The following is a 17,544-nucleotide window of genomic DNA, read 5'->3' on the forward strand; positions in this document are numbered from 1 at the left end:
TCTGAGTGCACATAATCCTGACCGAAAGCGGATGCCTTCATTCCCTTAAGTCAGGCATAGGCAAACTTGGCCCTCTAGATGTTTTCAGACTACAGTTCCCATCATCCCTGACCACTGGTCCTGCTAGCTAGGGATGATGGGAGTTGTAGTCCCAAAACATCTGGAGGGCCGAGTTTGCCTATGCCTGCCTTAAGTGCTTGGGAAAGTCTCCCATATGCTCTGTGAATGCCATGTGGTCACCCATACATTATTTAGTTGGCTATTGCCTTTATAGACTACCTTTCTGTGAAGGCACCCAAGGCAATTCCCAATTATTAACACAAAGAAAATTTACAAATATTTGCAGTCTGACTTCAGAAGCTGATGGTACTAGCTCTGAAGGCTGGGCTTCTCCTCTTTGTCTTAAAATGTAGAAAGATGGAAGTGGGACTATTCCAAGATTCTCTCAGGCCATTGATAGTCCCTTCAGGAGCTGGCCTGGGCACCCTGGCTTCTGCCTTGCCTCAGGGCACTTAAGCCTTGTGTAGCCCAGGGAAGATGGGGGCAGAGCTACCCCAACAAATATTTCAAGCATCCTCCACAGAAGTGGTAACTGTGCTGCCACTATGGCATGGTAATGCATGTAGGCCTTACAGTTCTGCAATTGCCATGGGACTTTTTTGTTTTTACTACAACTGACTAACAAGCTTCTACACTCCTGAAGTTTTATCATTGTGGCTAATTATTGAAGAGCTTCCCTGCTCGCACAAGAATCACACAAGAGCATCTCCAAATGCACACGGCATTCTCCAAAGGTTACTAACAAAAGATCAGAATTGTCTGTGCATATACACACATTGCACTATGCACCTATGCCCATTGGGTGTGAGGGATGCGGGTGGCGCTGTGGGTTAAACCACAGAGCCTAGGACTTGCCAATCAGAAGGTTGGTGGTTCAAATCTCCACAATGGGGTGAGCTCCCGTTGCTCAGTCCCAGCTCCTGCCCACCTAGCAGTTCGAAAGCACGTCAAAGTGCAAGTAGATAAATAGGTACCACTCTGGCGGGAAGGTAAACAGCATTTCCGTGTGCTGCTCTCGTTCGCCAGAAGCACCTTAGTCATGCTGGCCACATGATCCAGAAGCTGTACACCGGCTCCCTCGGCCAGTAAAGCGAGATGAGTGCCACAACCCCAGAGTCGGTCACGACTGGACCTAAAGGTCAGGGGTCCATTTACCTTTTTAACCTAATAGAAGGGGAAGTGTAGTAAAAGCATACACAAGCATTTTGTGATGTCAGGGTCACTACAGGACAGAAGGAAACTTGGGAAAGACCAGCACATGTGTTTTTTAAAAATATATTCCACCAAGTGAAATGGTTTTCCGTATTCTTCAGACATGTTTACATTGTGGTTGTGGCTAGCACTGTGGGAGAAGAATGACGTTTGTAAACATATTTTGAAAATAATCCTAAGGAAATAATCCTTACATATTAACGTCTGCAATGGGGACAAGTTTATAGAAGCAACCAAATATTTAGTATTATATAAAACTATGTATATATGCTACATATCTGACAGTTTCACAACTCTTATCTAACCACATTTACTTGGAAGTAAATGCCACTGGTTTCAGTAGGACTTACTTCCAGATAAATGCACTTAGGTTTACAGCACTTTTTTATACAAGGAAACAAAAACTTACCAAGATCAGAAACACCTGTTTGCTCAAAGTTCTCAGGTTGTATCCTAGATGAAAACAAATGCATAACTTGCTATAGCCAAAGTAATACAATATTCGAGGGGAAATTCAGACTAATCCATTTTGTGAGCAATGTGATATATGATTTGAAAAGCACATTCTAACCAGCAGCTGCTATGTCAAACCCAAGTGCTTGGGGCATGGACTTCAACAACTTCTTCCTATATATGCTAGACTGCTGCCTTTTAAAACTGATGAAGTGACCCTCTCTGGACCACCAAAGTGCTTTCATAGTCAATAAATATAGCAGCCTGAAGTCCAGGTGGCATGATTGTTGCACCTTTGTGTAGCTCAGTAGTAGATGGGTAGCCAAGGCAGCTGCATTAACAATGGTGTCACATGTTGCTGGCCAGGCAGTTCCATCAACAGTCTGGCCTCTGCCTTCTGCATCAGCTGGTACTTCTGTTCCAGGCCCAAACATAGGCACATTGAAGCATTGCATCTGTGATTACGAATGAACTGATTTAAAGCATTTATATCTTGCTTTCCTTGCAATGCTTGAAGCAGCTTACAATCTTCAAATAGATCATAAAACCAAAATTTTAAAAACTATAAAATATTGAACAACACGTACTAAAAGGGAGAAGCAAAACAGCTATTTAAAAACATTAACAAAAAGCACGCGAGAGAATGAAATAGCACTCAGCAGGCACCATAAAGACAGCAAGTAGAGTGCCAATCAAATATCTCTGGGAAGGATTTTACAAAGGTACAGTGCCAGGCCCCCAGATACCCCCGCATGACACAAACTGATACGCAGTATGCTGTTTAATTGCACAAATTCTGACATAGAAAGTCTTAGGAGCAAATTTTGGTTCAGGAGCTAAACATAAGCCAAATGTGGCCCTCCTGGACTCTCCCCTCCCACTTTGAGACTTCCCTTCTCATTGGTCCTTTTCCACGTCCTTTGCCTGGCTGGACTATGTTATTCAACTGTGTTAAGGCTTCTTGCCGTGCTCACTTTGGCAGCACATATACTGTAATAATGCTTCTTGCCTGCCGGGATGGAGGATGGAGAGAGAGAGGATTCCCTAGAGCGTCATCTAGGGAGCATCATCTAGGGAGCATCATCTAGAGAGCCTCCATACAAAGGAATGTTACATCACACATTAATGCTTTTGCCCACCCACACCCCTCGTTTTTGCCTCTAACCCAGTGGCATGCTCAGAAGGGAACATGGCTGTCAGGCTGAAAAGGACTCACCATACACCCAGCAAATCTGTAACCCGTGGAGCCACTAATGATGCCTGCATTATTGGGTTATGTTAAGGCTTACTAAGGGCTAATTTTCCCTCAGGAATCACAATTACTGAAGTTTGAAATGCTGTCTGGCAGTGTCAATGCTGACACAAGCAGCACAACTGAGAGGCAAAGTCCTCATAGAGGACTGTACCTGTTAGATTGCTGCTGGAGGAATGCCATTTTTAAATGCTCTTCCCTGTAAAAACACACTAGCACTTTTCATTTATTTATTTGTGCATTTGTTTAGTTCTTTGTAAACTTCTGCAACTCACAGTCTGCCACTTGAAGTTGCAGCTGAAGCTACACGCGACATAATACAGATAATGATTTTAAAAGTGGTGGAGCTATAAAAGTGCTAGCACATTTGCAAAGCTAGCTAAGCAGGGTCCAGTATAGTTTCACATTGGATGGGGGACCACATGTTAAGATTCCTGCAGGGGGTTAGACTAGATGACCCTCGTGGACACTTCCAACTCTACAACTCTACAATTCTATGAAAATACAAACAATTCCAATTTCATGACAGGGAGAAATGTTTTATGCTAACCTCCTTCCTGTAGTGCTATTTTTCAAAAAGTCTTTTTTATAAAAGGCAACTTTAAAAAGTATCTTCCACCTACAGCTTCATCCATGTATTATGAAATACTACAAAAAAATCAAGTGATATGAATACTTTCCATAAGACAGTGGTTTCCAAACTTTCCCCCCATGGACCACTTTAGAATTACTCAAGGCCCTGAGGGTCCTGTTGTAGCAATTGTACTAGGTGCTATATGAGTTTTATTTTTATTTTTGTGGCTTCTTTTATTTCTAATATTGTGTTGCAGTTTGCACTCCTCCACAGAATTCAGACTGTGATGCTATAAAATACAATACAAGAAACTAAAACAGCAATTAAAAATCAATATGATTATTTAATGCAGATTTACCACGGCTCACCTGAATGAAGTTTGTGGACGCCTGCTGTGCCATGGACCACAGTTTAGGAGCCCATGTATATGTTAAGCACATGGATCACTTTAATTAGAACAATATACATTTTTTAAAGTATAATTAATTTCACTTCCACACACACAAGGAGAAACTGGAAAAGGAATGGATCCCACTTACATGTCTCTAAAAGCAAAGCCGTAACTTAAGCTACTCATAACACATGGACCCAATGTGGATTAGTGGAGAGAGTGTTAGAGTAGGATCCAGAAGACTCAGGTTCAAGTCCACCCATGAAACTCACTTAGGCTGCAATCCTAACCCACTTACTTGGGAGTAAGCCACACTCAATTCATCAGGACTTACTTCTGAGTAGACGTGGGTAGCATTTCAGTCTGTGACCCTTGACCACTCAGCCTAACCTACCTAAGTTACTGAGAGGCTTAAAAGGTGGATTCAATATTTGTGTCCCTGAGCTCCTTGCAGGAAAGGTGGCTACGCAGATACTAATAACTGATCTGAGATAAATGTATTTTGTATTAAAGCATCTACACCTATAATTTAGATTGGACTGTACGTGTTATAAGAAGGAGCCAAGCAAGGACGTTTGAACAATGGTACCAGTTTAAGCTCCCTCCAAATCCTATGAAAAGTAATATTGCAGGTAAATCTTGTCTCCTTTGAAATAGCTTGGAGTTTTGCCACTGACCTCAAGATAACTGGGATTTCTGCCAGAATTCTTTATGTATGCTTAAAATGGTCTGCTAAATTTGCTTTGGATCCCCTAGCATACCTGACCTTTGCTTTTTGCAGAACTGCTTGGGAAAATGCACACAAGCTAACTATCTCAGCAAGATAAGGAGCCTTGAGCTGATCCTGTAACTTGTTATAAGGTGTTTTGTAAACCCATGATCAGTCACTTACTATTTTACATGGAAATAAGCCATATTTTCTGTCAACCTACTTTTGCATGAATGAGTTTAAGGTCATACCCTCACTGAATTAGACAACATATGCTTTAGACTTCAAGCCATCTTATCCAAAGTAAGGTGGCTGAAGTCAATAGAACTTCTTTAGCTGTCCGAATCATTCATTCAAGAATAGCCCCATTGTCTGTAGTGGGATTTCAGCGAGTGCATTCCAGTTATGAGCCATGTGTCTTGAGGATACCAGTCTTCAAAAATATATGATCAATGAGTAATACATTTTCAGAAATAAGTCCATTTAGGTATGCCACTGAACAAATCAAAACACACCCCAATACAACAGAGTTCCTATCAAATACTGCTGTTCCAATTCCAAATGTTCCAATTTCTGTTCGCCAGACTGATGTCATGTTTTCAGTTAATCTCATATTAAGATAGCCAGTTGGTTGTTGACTAGACCAGCCAGTTTTGGGGACCCTTCAACAGATTTGTTTTATTTATGTCACCTTCATCTGATTTTTTTATTATTATTATTATTATTATTATTATTATTATTATTATTATTATGCTTTCATACAGGCACATGCGAGCAATACAACTGACATGGAAAGGGTTTGGCTACTGTGCAAATGCAATCCCTCACACCATTAGCACTGCCTTTATAACAGCTGCTGGTGTTTGACTGTCCTGCCTCCAATTTGGGTATTATTTAGGCTAGGTTCCTATCTCCTAGCCTCTCAGCTTCACTTGGCCTGGCTTGGTGAAGTTGCAATGCCCGTTAACTGGTTCCCTGTTAACTTGGCAGTGGGAGAATTCACAGTAGCATCAGGGAATGAAAGGAAGAAAATCCATGCTGTCCCCTCCCCAGAAACTGGACTTGTTCTCCCATCTTAGCCCACTCAAGATGGCACCATTTTCAGAAGTGAGATTACACTGGCGGCAGGACATCAAATAACAAGCCTTGCTGGGGCCTCAGGCCTTCCTTCAGAAAAAGGAGGGATGCTAGAAGAGCTTCTGATACCAGCCCAGTTCTAAGTCCTCACCTTATCCACTATGCGACAGTGTCTATCTGCAACCATGTTAGTTTAAACCTGATTGCTTGCAATTGGATGTGTGGATTTCTGTGTCCCTCTTAGAGCAAACAGAAATTACATTGCAATCATGTTTCCCTTCATTTTATGCATTTTAAAATTTTCGTGTGAAATCTGAGAATTGGGGGGTGGATGGATAAATACTCCCAAGAGTGTGCATCAAAAGCCTTCTCTGTTTGTTTTTCTTTTATAAGCTTGAACACTGGAGTGTTTCTGTTAAGAACGTTATTAAAAGGAATCCAATTTTTTAAAACAAAAAACAAATCCCAGCCTTTTTGGTACTTAACGTCTTAAAAGCCAAGCTTCTTTTTACTAGCCATGCCTATGTAGACCACTAAATTCTTTGAACCTATATTCTGCTATAATTCCAAGGTTTATTAGTAAGTTTCACCAGACAACAAAAATATTATTAGTCTGAAAGAAAGGGGCAGTGATCGAAATGTAATCTCACACTATCATGAGGCAATATCAAGCTTAATACATGTATGTAACAAGGACCGAGGCTCTGAAAAACCAAACCATCCATAAATTTACCATTTTTATTGACAGCGTGTCTTTTAACCCTAAACAGCAATGGAAGAAGACCAATAAATGAAACATTTACTGAATAACTTGCCTTATTTTCAAGTGGTGTGTGATTCCTTTCTAGCTGTCTCTAGAAGATGTTTTTAGCCTAATTTGCTCCCTAGAAATTTCACTCACTAGAGTTCTACATCTATGACGTTTCATTGCCTGAAGCCAAGTCTGAATAAGAACTTTCTTAAGATATACTTATCCTAATGCCCGTCTATAAGCATTGGGCTCCTTTAGTTTGATTTATTTGTACTATACTGATATATAGTTTGCATGCATTCTGACATCCAGTTTCACAGGACAACTCTTAAGGTTTCCATTTATTTATCTTATTTAGATACAGTTCTTGAATTTATGTGCCACATTCCCTACCAATGAAAATGGTGCCTGAAGCAGTGCAAAACCACAACAAAACAATAAAAAATGTGACAAAACACAAATCTAAAAAAAAAAAAAACCTTACTGAAAAACCCAGTAACATCTAAGAGAGTAGTAACAGAGCCAGGTAAAATTCCCCATAGATAAACAAAAGGAGTTACTATTATCAGCAAGCAGGAGATACTGAGAAAAGAGCCAGAGAGAAAACATGTAAAGATGAGGTGCCATGTGTCTCAGTTGGCAGCAAAGTGTTCCAGTTCATTTAAAACAGATGTAGGTGCTTTCAATCTCATGTTTACCACCACAATGTAGAAGAGGAGAAGAAAGGGGATGTCAAGGATTTCCTTCTGCTGGGTGCAATGTAGCAAATGTTAGCATCCTATCAGTTGAATTAGTGTGCAGCTAAATGTTTCAATGGGTCTTAAACACAAGCGACTTCCATTGGATTGTGTCCTTTGCATTTGAAGACTGGGACACTTATCACACCTAAAATGGTCACCACTTAACTACATCAGTGCTTTTTTTCCCTAAAAAAAAATGTTTAGGGTTACTCTCATTTTCCTACGCATATTGAAATACAGTGGTACCTCAGGTTAAGAACTTAATTCGTTCTGGAGGTCCATTCTTAACCTGAAACTGTTCTTAACCTGAGGTACCACTTTAAGCTAACGGGGCCTCCCGCTGCCGCTGCGCGATTTCTGTTCTCATCCTGAAGCAAAGTTCTTAACCTGAGGTATTATTTCTGGGTTAGCGGAGTCTGTAACCTGAAGTGTCTGTAACCTGAAGCATCTGTAACCCGAGGTACCACTGTACTGCCCCTCAATGAGTCCAAACTTAATTCACAAAATGTTTAGGCGTGTGTGTACCCCAGGGTCCCCCCAGAAAAAAGCACTGACTACACCTAAAATAATAAAAATGCAATATAATAAAGGGAGGTATGTCTAGTAGGGGTGCAGCACATTGAAATGAATGAAACAAGTGAGCCATTAGTATAGTTAAATCCCATTCATTGTGTTGGATTCACCTACAGCACCCTGTCAGCGGCAGCCCTGCACAAGGATTTCCACTTGTGGAACAGCCCTTTCCTACTCTCCTTCTCCTCCTGTGCGCCCACTGAAATTGGCCCCATAGAGCCAGGAGAAACCCCAGAACAGCATGCAGCAGGAAGAGAGGGGGGACGATTCCATCTGACAAGCTGAAATGCTTGCAACAAATGGACTGATGGGAAGAATATAAAGTTGAACTCCACCCGTTGTTTTCAGTGGGACTCATTCGCAACTTACTATACTTGGATAAAGGCATGAGGATGAGATACAGTGCAGTCACAGCAGATGTTCACTAGTGCCACAGGTCTTGTCTATCCTCCTCTTCCCCACTCCACCACATTCCCTGCAAAAATCTTCTCTAGAGAGTTTGGGAACCACCGGATGTCCCACTGTACTAGCAAAGATCCTTTTGCACAACTGAATCTCTCTCTCTAAATGTTTAATGTCTGACCAGATCCATTATCATGAAAGTGATTAATGCCCTAAGCTACCTGCCCTTCCCCCCTATACCGCTTAAAAATAAAATAATATAAAAATATAATGTGTGTGCGTGTGCATTATCTGTTATTTAGTGCACCCACAAACACAAGTCAAATGAGCAGCTTCTTGTTTTTTTAAAGCAGACTGTCACTAGTATGCTCAGATACATGATTCTCTTTGCAGCTGAGAAATGAAGCTCCTGCATACAAAAAAGAAGTGGCAAGGGAGACGTTTCTGGTTTCGGCTGTTGTCTCAGGCACATTCAGTATGTGTGTAGCCTAAGGGCATAAGTAAGCAGAGGAGATAGAATGGACAGGCCTTCCTGTAGTACAGTTAAGTGTCAATCTGCTATCCAAGTAATATGTACAGTAACAACATCTAGAGTATTCCCAGAGAGATCAATATCAAGAGTACCTTTGAGAATTTCTATTATTTTATATTTATCTATCTTGGGAGAATACAGAAGCCTGAATCAGAAGCAGTGCTCTGGTTGTCATTCGCTAGGCTATATAGACCCTATCATAAAGGAAACAAAGTCCTTGTGTCAGAAAAGCTGCAAACTATATAAATTTAGGCTGCAATTCTAAACCCACTTACCTGTGAATAAGGTCCATTGAATTCAATAGGATTTACTTCTAAGCAGTCATGGCTAGGATTGGGCTGCTGTCCATCCAGCTTGAATCGAAGAAAATGATGATCCCAGAGCACCAATCTGTAAACACTGTTGTAATTTTAATATTTGAAGTTTTATTTTGTCTAATATTTTGTCGGGAGCCGCTCAGAGTGGCTGGGGCAGCTCAGTCAGATGGATGGCATATTATTATTATTATTATTATTATTATTATTATTATACAGTGGAACCTTGGTTTTTGAGCGTCTTGGAAGCTGAACTATTCGGAACCCAAACGCCATAAACCTGGAAGTGAATGCTTCCGTTTTCGAATGCGCCTCGGAAGTCAAACGGCTTCCAAGGCGCATTTCTCCATTTTCTCCATTGAAATTGCCAACCGCCCATTGTGCCTCGGCTGTCGAAAGTTTCGGAAGTCAAACAGTCTTCCAGAACAGATTACGTTCGACAACCGACGTTCCACTGTATAATAATTAATGAGAATAAAAGTGGCATGAGGCATGGGGAAATTAACAGATACCTGTTCCCTCTTGGTGCCTGGTCTTGGGCATTTCTCAGTGAGGATGTGTGCATAGAAGAAGAGTCAGGAAATGTGGGGTTTTGTTGCTGTATGCAGTGAAGCTGGCTGGGTGTCTTTCATTTATTTTAATATATTCACGTTCTGCCAGCCCTGTGTCCCCCAACACAGTTTGTGCCTGTGTGTGAACTTCTGAATAGGCCTAAAGTGATTGAGTAGCCACTAATAACACTTCCACTCTTTAAGGGCAATACTGTTGAAGTGTCTTTCTTTAGGTTGCACTCCTGAACACACTTACTAAGGAATAAGTCTGACTGGATACTATGGGACTAACTTCCGAGTAAACCTGCATAGGATTGCACTGTTAGGTTACAATCTCTGTGGTTTTCTTGGCTAGTAAAGCAAGGATGAGACATTCACCAGACAATAGCAATTTGAAAATTATGAAGTATAATGACTCCATGAGACGTAAGCTTTTCCAGTCCATGACTGTATTTATATGAAATGTGTTGTATAACACATTGCACAAAATGCGATGTACAAAAACCCATTGTTCTTCTGCGATTTGTGGAACTGCAGACCAAGTAAGAACACATAAACCACCGACACCCTCAGAAATTATTTGCTGGCTCAGTCTGTTAAAGGTGCACCACATAAGGAAAAAAAATGTAAATAAAACAATCAGGTTTTGCATTGTTGCCCTGCAGTAAAGGTTGAAAAGAAACACTGTGCTTTAGAAAACATTTGATTTTAAGGCCTGGGATATGTTAATTAGAATATTTTAAGTAATATGCTTTAAGTGGGGGGGGGGAGTCTTGTCTAGACATATTACTAAATGTGCATAGTAAATTAAAGGCGAGGCTCTTAAAACTTATACAAAGATCTCATTTGCAACTAAGCATGACTAAAATGGTATTTTAATAGGTGTGATGATTCCATTAGGACGATGGCAGACTAACAGTGCAAGACACGTCTACTCAGAAGTCAATCCAATTGAGTTCAACAGGGCATACTCCCAAGTAAGTGTACTTTAGGCTAAGTTACAGAATGCTAAAACTGTTAAACTACAAGATTTAAAAATACAAAAGACTTCTCATTTAATACTTCTCAGGATTGCTTGAAACACTTTCTGAATTTGGGATACAAATACAGTGGTACCTCGGGTTAAGTACTTAATTCGTTCCAGAGGTCTGTTCTTAACCTGAAACTGTTCTTAGCCTGAAGCACCACTTTAGCTAATGGGGCCTCCTGCTGCTGCTGCTCCGCCAGCGTGCGATTTCTGTTCTCATCCTGAAGCAAAGTTCTTAACCTGAAGCACTATTTCTGGGTTAGTGGAGTCTGTAACCTGAAGCATATGTAACCTGAAGCGTATGTAATCTGAGGTACCACTGTATATTCATATATGTCTGAAGTTGCCATTATCTTCTCTTGCCTATATTTATGCTAGTAAAAGCTGCGGCCAGAGCTTTTGCGGGATCTCAAGGCACTCATGATCATGCAATGTCACTTCTCTATATGGTTGTGGCAAACACTCACAATGAATATTTTAAATTGCATGCAGTTCCACTCAAAGCACGTGTTTGCACCAGAAGGGGGACTTCAGTTTGCACTAGAAGGGGAACTTCAGAATATGGACCAGTCTATGTTTTGTACTTAGACTAGTGATACCCAGGCTTTCTGTTGTGGTACAGAATTTGTTCGGATTTCATAGGTTCTCAGATATTATTCTAGATTCCATAAAGACTAAATAGTGGGCAGAATTTGACTTTTATACGGGGTGCTGTGTGGTGGAGTTAAACTGTGGTGCAACTTGTGCAAATAGGTGGGAAGAAGAGAAGGATTGCATTTTGTTGTTTCATACTTTTTAGTGTACTAATCAATAGCAATACAGACCCCCAAAAAAATTGTAAAAAAAACTTGCTGTGTTTTTGGCCCATACAGTGGAACATTAGGCAATGGGACAGGCAATCCTTCCTGTGCAAACATTGTTTGTATATGAAGTGAGAAGTGGTTAGTCAACTTTGTCCCACTGACATTCCCATTGTTGTGCTATGTTGTTCTCTTCTTCTAAGCCTTCAGCTAGCAAGGAGAATTTTAAGGGCTTTGCAGCATATTCCTGTGAACTTCTTTTATGAATTGTGCCCATGATACCCAAATTCAAAACCAAAAGCCGGTTTTACACAATACAGTGGTACCTCGGGTTACATACGCTTCAGGTTACAGACTCCACTAACCCAGAAATATTACCTCAGGTTAAGAACTTTGCTTCAGGATGAGAACAGAAATTGTGCAGCGGCAGCAGGAGGCCCCATTAGCTAAAGTGGTGCTTCAGGTTAAGAACAGTTTCAGGTTAAGAATGGACCTCCAGAACAAATTAAGTTCTTAACCCGAGGTACCACTATATGCTGAACCTGGAGAAGTAGCTCCAGTTGTCACGGAGGCCCCACTATAGACATGTATAGCATCTGAATACATGTATTAAAAGATATTGCACTGATGTAATTTAGCCCCAAGTGTAAACTTTCTCTCACTGACTGTAAATTTGATAAAACTAAAAATAAATCACTTTGTTGCTTGTCCTGTGTAAAGGCAGAAATAATCTTATCGTAGGGCCTGAGGGCTTGGGTGTGTGAATGTTTTTTTGTGAGTGTGTTCATTGGGAAAGTGGGGGAGGGAGAGAAATAACAGTGTTCTCATATATCAGCAAAATACTGGAGATAGAAATCTCTGCTGTTGCTGAGCTTTTCTGTTCCGGGCCTAGGAGACCTGAATATTATTAAGGGATCTGTCGCAAAGAGCATCAATCTGGCATGTAGTTGAGCCAGATATCTCTTTGCCAGGAACTGGGAAGGGGAGGGGAGAAAAGCTATAACAGCAGGCTTGCAGTCAAGGAATGGCAGGCTTTGCTTTGATTCAAGAAAGTCTGGGCACAAATATCTTCCTGGACAAGGATAACATCATGGACTTTGGGGAGCATATTAAGTCACCCCCTGCCTGAGCCTTGGTAGCAAACCTACTTGTGAAAGATCCAGTTTTGGATTCATTTGTTAAGGGCTTGAATGATGACTCTCTTTACTTTTCAGCATCCAGATAATGTGGTTATGATAGCAGGTTTTGCTGCGATACTTAGGGAAAATGTCTAATTAATTTCAAATAAAGCAATAAGGCACAAATAAACAGAAACACAAAGTGAACAGCAGGCAGGATGGCTTAGATTTTTGTGCCTTTCCTCAATTATACTTTCATTCCTAGATTGGTCTTCTTTATTCTTGCTTATTTGTAAAACCTACCTTCATTTATTGATGTAGCAGGGTTGACAGTGGTCATTAAACTGTGTGCTAAAAGAGAAATAAATAAGAGTTGAATTAACTACTAGGAAGCTTTCATGTTTACATAACTTCCAACAATGGCTTCAGCTAATATGGCAAGTCAATCGTTTACAGCAGTGGTTGTTAATGTGGTACCCTCAAGATGTTTTGGGTAACAACTTCCATAATCCCTAGTCAATGTTTTGTACTTAGACTAGTGATACCCAGGCTTTCGATGTCAATTTGTTTTAAAGGAACCTCAAACTATCTACTATGTATCCCCTGGACATTACAAATAATTATGAAACAACTGGTAGAATCCACACTTCGTTTACTGTTCAGGTGTTCTGAAACTCATTGTGGCTCTATGTAATCTGAGAATGCACCTTAAAATGTACTCAACACTCCCCTGAAACTTCACACTGTAAGGGAAGATTGGTGGCAATATTGGCACACTTGCTTTCTTTATTTAACCACCCCACTGATAAATTCCAGTAGCCACGGGACTTAGCAGAATATAGTTTGAAGGCCACTAACTTGGGTGAAAGCAGGGAGGAAAATATTAAGGTGTCAAGTGTTGCTATCACACCTTCTTTAAAAGGAAAATTCTCTATATTAACTTATATAGGCCTTTAATCCTATGGTGTAACTTGATGTAACTTTAAGTATATAGAGTATATTCCTTTGCTGATAATTTTATATTTTCAGAAAGAGCAGATATCCCTGTGCAGTATCCCAGTCCTAGATAAAGATGCCTTGGTGGAATAGCAAGGCTAGCCCCCATGGTCTTTATAGTTATGCTCTGATGTGTGAATTCAAAATTATCTATTTTTCTTAGTTAGAAGAAGAAGAAGAAGAAGAAGAAGAAGAAGAAGAAGAAGAAGAAGAAGAAGAAGAAACAACCACTTTTAGACCTGCTTTCAGTCTGGCTATATGGAAAGGAAGAAACACATAATTATATTATCAGTCCATGGATAGATCTTTCACATGAAGTGTAGGATTTATACCCAGATAGCAAAGCTCTTTCCTGTAGCATGATATGCATAGCAGGAAAAAAATATTAGCAAAGAATATGCTAATGGATGGTAATTCGTACACTGTGATCAGTGTAGAATACTGTTTACAAGTTCTTTTGTTCGGTATTTTATTCTTGGCAAAGGGGAAAAAATAACAGATCAAGAGAATCACTGCAACCTAATTTCATATATTTTGCTGATTTTTGGAACAAAGGAAGAGGAACTGAATCTATGTAACTCCAGCACAATGGATGTACTTCTGACAGAAAATACTTGTTTTGTAAAGCTTTTTCCCTCAGATAATTTTTCATGTCCCCTCCTCAGCATTTGTTCATTTCTCCACTCTAGCCAGACTGTCAGCTCTTTGGGAAACAGGAGCCAACCGTTGGAGATTACCATTCTGAAATCTCTTTGTTGGCACAGTTTGCAAAGTGTTATTCCTTTAAATGAATATGACCTCAAAATTAGATGCATAAATAGAGATGTCGATCTTCAGCTATCAGACCAATTCCTTTAAAGGAGTAAAAGAATGTGACTAAGAACTAGCTGAAGCTCAACAACAGCATTGAAGAAGGAGCATTTATTTGAGTGCTTAAATAGATACTTAAGAGCCTAGCTTTGCACAATTATTAATAGACTAGAATGTAATCAAGTTATCACAAGGGAATTTAGAGCTGTTCTGCACTTTTCCTATCAAAATGTACAGAAGCAACCTAACTGATGAATTTTATTCTGGACCATAATATATCTTGAAGCTGATGAGGTTATCTACCAATGCTTGAAGCAGTAATAAAACAATTACACTAACATTAACACCTTTTGATAAATAGTTCTCACGTCTCGCAACACTCAGCTCATAACTGATATATGGCTTCTTGTGCTGAGGAATATTAATCTATGGAATCTATCTTATCAAGTGGATTTGGCCATATTTGATAGAAACATTTAACAACAAAGGCTCGTGAGGATGAGTTTTCTGACCACAGCTGCTAACACTGAATCAGAGAGTTGACTCCTGAATACCCTCCCTTATCATTTTGGACACAGGTTGTTGGGCAGCGGTGGCAATTAGAAGGAATAGAAGCTCCACCGCCCAGTTAGGTTGCTGCATAGGACTTTGAATACTAGCCATAAACTGTGAAGGAAGGGGAAAGTGGCACGGAACAGGAATGGTGCTACACATCTGGGGTCATCAGGCTCCACAAGTCTGAGGACGACAGCTGTAGCAATCAGCTGTAAAGTGTTTAGAGAAAGGGATTATTAAAAGCTGTGGAAAACCTGCCAGATCATAAAAAAGGCTAAAGAAGACATGTTGTCTTTTCCTGCCCTGGGAATAAGGAAGTTTGTGAAGAACAGCTGAGAATACAGAAGAATCAATTTTTGTGCCGAGTTCCTTTGATTAACAAACTGCCTGGTGGATAAGGATGGCGGGAACAGGCAAAATGAGATCAGGAGCCAGGGGGAAGAAATATCAGTATTATTTCCATCCTGTCCTTGCATTGTTATGACAATGTAGTAAATGAAATGGAACCAAATGGTTTGAATCCAACATCTGGAGAGACACAGATTCCCCACCCACTTGGGCACTGCCCTCAGTCTGCCCCAAACTGTCTGCCTTCTTGTTTACAATGTCCAGGGGCAAGGGACAGCACTGCCTGTCAAGTTACTCTTCCTTAGTCTCAATGGTGCCTTCATAGAACTCATAAAGACAATGGGAACAAAAGTAGAATTAGTTGGCCCTCCTGTCATTGGCTATGCCTTTACCTAGTGCTGGGCTCCCTGCATTTCAGCTTATCAATCCAAATGGGCAGCAGCCAAATGGGCAGTTCCCCACCATTGCCCAATTGCAACCACCTGTGCCACAGCTTCCAACATTTTGGTCCACCCTCCCTCTCAAACTACCATTTTGTTTCACTTTGCCTCCAAATTGCTGCCGCCAATTACTGCTGTTGTCTTAACTTTTTCTTCTCCAACTCCAAGGTCTTTACAGCGATGTCAATAAATGTTTCGATATTTTAGCTCATCAAAGCCCTTTCCTCAGAAATGACAAGGACACATTCTGCAGAATCTTGTAGACAGAAGAAATGATGATTGAAATTGATTTGTATTCCATGGTTGTTTTGTATTTTGGGGGCAACACCAAATATATGGACCAAACAGTTGAGTTGGGACTTCTGGAAAATGCAATTATATGAATGTCTGTAACAGGAAAATGTTAATAAAGGGCAGCCCATGGAACTGAGGTTAAGTATTTTCATACTTTTCAGCTAACCCAGTAATGTTCCTGAATTCTCATTAAAAATGATCTCCATAATCTTGCTTTACCTCATTAAGAAAAGTGCAGTTTGAGGAACAAGAAAGAGAACTTCAACAGGGAGAAAGGGGCTGTGATTTCATTTCTAAATCTTCAGTCTTAGCTTTCTATCAAACCCAAGTATAAATTTTATTTGTAAAGTTTGTAAACAATGACATGTTCCAAAAAGAATGGATCCTTATGTTTATTAAATTTTCTTCTAATGATTGCTTAAATATTTTTATATAGGATGATCTATGTGCACATTAGCTAACAAAGTTAGTGTGGTGTAATGCTTAGAGCATTGGACTAGGACCTGGAAGACCAGGGTTCAAATCCCCACTGAGCCATCAAGCTCACTGGGTGACCATGGGACAGTTGCCGTCTCTCAATCTAACCTACCTCCCAGGGTTGTTCTGAGGAGAAAACGGGGAGAAGAACCACCATAACCACCACCTTGAGCTCCTTGGAGGAAAGTGGTATATAAGAGTAATAATTGAATGAATAATAAATACAGAATTACACACACACGCCTTATAATCCAATATTCAACATAGGTTGAATACCCCCAAATACTACTGGACTACAACTCCAATCATCCCTTTCCACTGGACATAGTTGTTGGGTCTGATGGTACTTGGAGTCCAATAACATCTAGAAGGCCACAGGTTCACCATCCCTGCCACATAGGAAGAACAAACCAAGAGCTAGGACTAAGGAACAAGCAACAAATCAGAATGAAATGAAAAATCAGGACTGGAGAACAAACCAGATAGCATAAAGAACATGCTAGGATGGAGTAACACACCAGAGCTAAAGAAGACCTTGTTGCTCAAGCAAAGCTCATCCAGAAAAAGGAAGCCCCTTATACTCCTCCTTTCTTAGAAAGATTCAGCCTGGGTGTGTGGAATCAGTTCAGAAGGGTCTTCAATAAAAAAGGCTCTTCCAAGTGAGGACAGCCACCGCCTGTTCTACTAACCCTGATGGCTATGTTCTACTGCCACTATCGGGGGGCAGTATGATTCTGAACACCGATTGCTGAAACCCACAGGAGGGGAGACTGCTGTTGCACTCAATTCCTGCTTACATCCTTTCCACCTTCAACTGGTTGACCACTGTGGCAACAGGAGGGGCCACGGCCTGATCCACCAGACTCTTCTTATGTTTTAGTGGTTCACCACAGACAGATTCCAACAGCTTTGATACCTGGATGCTGCTAACACAGTGGTTTTTGATACCATGGACTATATCCTCCTACTGGAGTTTGGAGGTATCTGAAAGGCACCTCACTCCATCTTGTGGATCTTTCACATACAACCTGGAACAGATAGATACTATGATTGTGAGCAACCTATCTAAACCATACTGCATCTATGAG

At 40.5% G+C, this 17,544-nt stretch overlaps 1 long non-coding RNA gene across 1 annotated transcript in view; it reads right to left on the minus strand.

Annotated features, from left to right (window-relative positions):
• Positions 1–1,681: 1,681 nt before the first annotated feature.
• LOC310707700 overlaps positions 1,682–17,544 on the minus strand; it is a 67,670-nt gene continuing 51,807 nt past the window's right edge. Inside the window, exons 5-6 of the long non-coding RNA XR_014526668.1 lie at positions 12,840–12,880; positions 1,682–1,725 (exon numbers count right to left, since the gene is read on the minus strand). This is a non-coding gene — a long non-coding RNA (uncharacterized lncRNA). The remainder of the gene's footprint in view (positions 1,726–12,839; positions 12,881–17,544) is intronic.

Source organism: Podarcis liolepis, assembly GCF_965112155.1.
Source record: "Podarcis liolepis genome assembly, chromosome: 5".
In the NCBI taxonomy this organism is placed as follows: Eukaryota; Metazoa; Chordata; class Lepidosauria; order Squamata; family Lacertidae; genus Podarcis; species Podarcis liolepis.